Here is a 4,987-nt window from a genome sequence, read left to right on the forward strand (position 1 = left end):
GTTAAACACAGCTGGGAATGTCAGGAGCTACATGAGTGTGTGTGTGTGTGTGTGTGTGTGTTTAAGCTGCCAAACCAGATCAACAACACACACGCACAGACATTTAAAGCAATACCTTATCACCGGTTTTGATTACCATTTGGAACACGCCCCTCCTCTCCTGCATTTGCTTTGAAGAGCAAAACAATGTTAAAATGAAGATCACAATATACATATTTGACCTCCATCTCCTGCTTTGCTCAACCTCACCTGGTTTCAATAAAGTTTGAATTCAAGCTGTAAAATGGAAAATCCCAGTTTTCTTTAGCACTTAATGTGAACAATGCATTGTAGCTGCTGAGACGGCGTGGTGTGAATAGAATAACCATTTACATTATTTAAGTAGTTACACAAATAAAATAATTATTTAAGTTCTTTATTTTGGGTATTTTTTTTTTTCATTGTACTGTACGTGATTTTTTTTATTCCAGTATTGTAAATAAAACTAGGGATAACTCTTGTTTTTTTTCTTCAAAGATATCAATATGTTTATTAAAATTTATAGCATGACATGCTTACTTGTCTTTACTGAGCATATCATTGTTTTATTTTTATTATTTTTCGTGTGTGTTTAAGTTTTTTATATGCTGCGATTTTATGCTCCTAATTCAAAACATCTCAATTTAAAACCAATATTAGCAGCCTTTTCAGACTCAGACAGTAGAATGGCAGATATGTTGACAAGCAGTTGTGGCTGTAGTGGGTTTTAAGTTACCACCTCTGCTCATCAATGATATGTAAGTATGTAGGCTGTTACAGACTGACTTTAATTTTACTTTCACTTGCAATAAAACTAGTTTCTTGAGTCAAGGCAGGAAACACTGCTCATACTAAAGTACAGATTAACATTAGCTAATCTACAGTTCATTCACACGTGTGTGGTTTTTGGAAAAATTTAAATGTATAAGATTGAAGGCCATTAAAAACAGGCTCTCATTTGGCTTTGCCTGGCCTGGATGAAAACCTTGACTATACTTCTCCTAACTTTGGGCCAATGGCTGATATTAAGGCTGATAAATATTGATAACTATTAACATCCCTTTCCTCCTGTCCTTGACCACACCTATGGAGACAGTAGGCCTAATTAACCCCAGGTATAGTTTGAACTGAGTGTTCAAACTATACCTGAAGTTAATGGGCCTGTTACACCAGGGCGAGGTGGACTCTGCCAGATGTGCCCCTTGTCTCCATAGTTATAGTCAAGGACAGGAGGAAAAGGGATGTTAATATTACAAATATACATAAGGTAACCACAAAAAGTTGTACTGCTGTAAAACTTTATAGCATTCCTCTCCTCCTGTTTTTGAATAAAAGGAAAATATTACATCACCTATCCTTTTTTTAACCTTATTTCTGAAGTTTATCCAACTTGCTTCATAACACACATTTGGGTCACGGCCCCAACTTTGGGAACCACTGGGCTCGATTATGGGTATTTATGGGTGTGAACTGGATAATCAAATATTCATGACTCCAACAATTCTGCAAAGAGCAAAGATTTGGTCAACTGTTCCTCGTGGAGAGTGGACCAAAGCCGCTGTGGTCTTGTTGAGTCTGAGCTTTGACAGCAAGTCAGTGCCTCCCTTTACAACACCCTAGGTTTAAATTACCTTGGGAGGTAGTGTGCTGTGATCCCTGATAACCCTGAACACATTATTTAAAAGAGGAATTTAGGTGGCACGCTGTCTTAATTGGTAGAGCTCTTACCTGTCAACAAGAAGGTTGCAGGATCACATCCCGCCTCAATTTGGGATCTTTCTGTGTGGAGTTTGCATGCTCTCTCCATGCACATGTAAGTTTTCTGTGGGTACTTCAATTTCCTCCCAAAAAACAAAAACATGCATGTTAGGTTCATTAATAATTCTAATGTCTCCCTAGTGAGAGTATGATTGTTTGTCTTGTTTGTCTCTTTGTTCCCTGGAATGGATTTGCAGCTTGTCCAAGGTGTCCCATGACTTTTGCACAGAGATTGCTGGAGACAGGCACCAGCAACCTCTGCAACACAGAAAGGAAACAGCAGATAAAGAAAATAGATGGATAGACGGACTGGAGAGTGTGTTCCAACACTAAACACAGCCTACAAGCCAAATCTTGGAAAAGCATCTATCCTGCAATGTTGAAACAATTTGAAAAGTAGAAGCTGCCAAAATGCTTTGCAATCCAACAGAAAGAGGGACACCGGGTCACCCTAACTGGGGCATGTACCCCAATAAAAATGGTCTGGCAGTGTTCAGGCAATGGGGTGCGAAATACATGTGTAATGTGACTCACTGTGCTAAGTCAGCAGCAAAGATTCAAACAACAAAAAATGAGGACGAAAAAGATTTTTAGGACAACAGCAGCAATGAGTTTCTGCTTCATTCCTGCTTTCAAATACCAAAGAAAAACTGCCTGCGGAGATGACAGCGAGCAACAAGCAGATTGATAGTTTGACTACTGGCCGTGTCGTCATGCTGCGTCACGCCGTCGCTCCTTGGGTCCAAGGTGGAAATTCACTGCTCTGTTTCAGGGGTGCGCAGACACTCTGGTGCATGGAGGCACACACACGCAACAGCAACTGCTGATGGCAATATTAATTTCCTTTTCAAAATACCATTGAGGTTTTTGTGTTGTATCATGATAAGTGAGCTCAGACCACCCACCTCACTGCGGTTCCACACACACACACATACAAATTCACACACTTGAACAAAAGTGTGTACACTGCCATATTTAGAGTAACGCAATACAAGGTTGTCCATGCAACATTCACATCCAATCAAAATTGCATGAAATGTAACTGTCCAATAGCCTTGCAAGGTCCAGCATACATTTCAGTTTACTCTCTATCTTTGGTATGAATCATTAGTTTTCATTTGGAACCATTTTGCTTTTCCCTCCTAAAAGGGGCTCTTGTCTGGCTATCATTCTATAGCAGTGTAACTCAGTACTTTGAATAAACATGAGAAGTCTGTATACCAAATATTTGTAAAACTGAGGAGGCTGGGAGTGCGTGCAATAATACTGTATACATGACTGAGAATCAGCACAGGCGATACTTATAGGGTAACAGATCTGCAAGAGGAGGGAAACAATAGCCCCGGTGATGAAAACAAGACATCACTTTGATTTTTCATCCAGAACTAAATGAACACTCATTCTTTATCCTGTTTTTGTACTTGTGTTTCTGTTGTGCAGTCATTTATTCAAACCTCTGGGAACTAAAATCAGTGGCTGACAAAATCAATGAAAACAACCTGAGCTTCCAAGCAAAAGATTAATATAGTACATGGATCATGTTGATAAGCATTGCTCAGAAAGTCTGTGTGAGTAATGTTGCCTGAGTGTGTGTTTATCAGTGCTGTCCCTAAAATGCTTATGAGTTGGGTTACAATGTTTTGCAGCACCTGGGTCCAGTTCTTCTTTTATTCCTCATTCATCAAGCATCTTCCTCTAGGTCCTTTAATGATCCACAGCCACACTCAAAGAAATATTGTAGTTTCCACGCCTTTGTTTCTCAAGTCAGCCCTGGGGCCTTCACTTAGTTGACATGCCTTGATATATCTATAAAATAAAGTGCCAGGAGGCATCATTATCAGGTGTGCAAATGACTTCGCCTGGCTCCTCTCAATGTGGAGAAACAGGAGCAGAATGGCGTTCATCCACCAAGGGTTTTCTTTTGACATGTATTTATTCCATCACCCTGATTTCAAGAGATCATTGGTCCAGTTTCTTGCTAGTCCAAAGTCTTTATTTATTTATTTATTTATTTTAATTTTTTTGCACATTTTCAAGCGTCTATGTCACAATAGCAGGAGGTTTTGGCCCCAATAATGCAGACGTGACATACAGTGCTCCAGTAAAAACAAGTACCAAAAACAAAAAGCAACTGACAGATCTGAGACCAAGTCACTCACACAGGCACGAAGGAAACCAAAGCATGTAAAATACAACAACACACATAATACTTTACTAATTTCCATTCTGACACAGAGAGGTTATAGGAGCTGAGGAAAGTGGCAAAATGAGGAGCAGATGCGCTAAAAGAACCAAGTGAGAGTGGGTGTGGCAGGACTGAGGAGCAAAATCAAAACAAAAGGAAACTGAACTGATGACACTGAGGTGAACAGATCAGATAAAAAGCACAAAAATCCCAGAACACACACAGAAAAAAACATCTCATATAATAAAACACTATGTTATTATTATGTTGTGAAAAGTACATGTCATGCTTGTGGATCTAAATGTGTTATGACTACTGACAGCTAAGAATGTCCCGTGTTGATTACTGAACTATAAGCTCACTTTTACTGGCTCCTTCTCCTCTGTAACCTCACAAATTTGGGTCATGAAGCCTGTGTCAGTTGATTGGCTGTGAGATGCATGCACGCTCTGATCACAGGCACGTCCTGGAAGCTGATTTACTCAGAATCTGCACAAATCACGAGCCCCCAAGGTCTTATATACTTTCTGGATTGTTTCAACTGTTGCCGCAACTTCTGCAGACTCACCGAGCTTTGTTGAACTTGTAACCTGCTATAGCATTTATTTATTTATTTATTTATTTATTTATGAATAAATCACCACAAAAGACAGTTGACTTGTTTAATTTTTGAGTCCACCATTATTTCAGAAATTCTACCCGCAATTCCTTCTCTTCTCCATTTTATATTGTTTCCTTTCTTTTCCTTCTTTTTTTCTCTGCATTCAGAGCTTGTTTACTCTCCCAGACCACAGCACTGACTCCCATCCATGAAATGATGCAATTAAAGTTCCTACTGGGGACTCAATCTGTCATGTTAACACATGCTAAACCCCCACCGAGGGCTGAGAGCAGTGCTGAGTGAGAGGGGGGCGACAGGTAAGACTGAGTTAAGGGGTAGTGGCTGAAAATTGTAGAAAAGAAATTAATTAAAAGCAAACACAAACACAAGAATAATGTATTACAGCTAAAATATATACATATATA

This window comes from Austrofundulus limnaeus, unplaced genomic scaffold (genome assembly GCF_001266775.1).
Source record: "Austrofundulus limnaeus strain Quisiro unplaced genomic scaffold, Austrofundulus_limnaeus-1.0 Scaffold44, whole genome shotgun sequence".
NCBI lineage: Eukaryota > Metazoa > Chordata > Actinopteri > Cyprinodontiformes > Rivulidae > Austrofundulus > Austrofundulus limnaeus.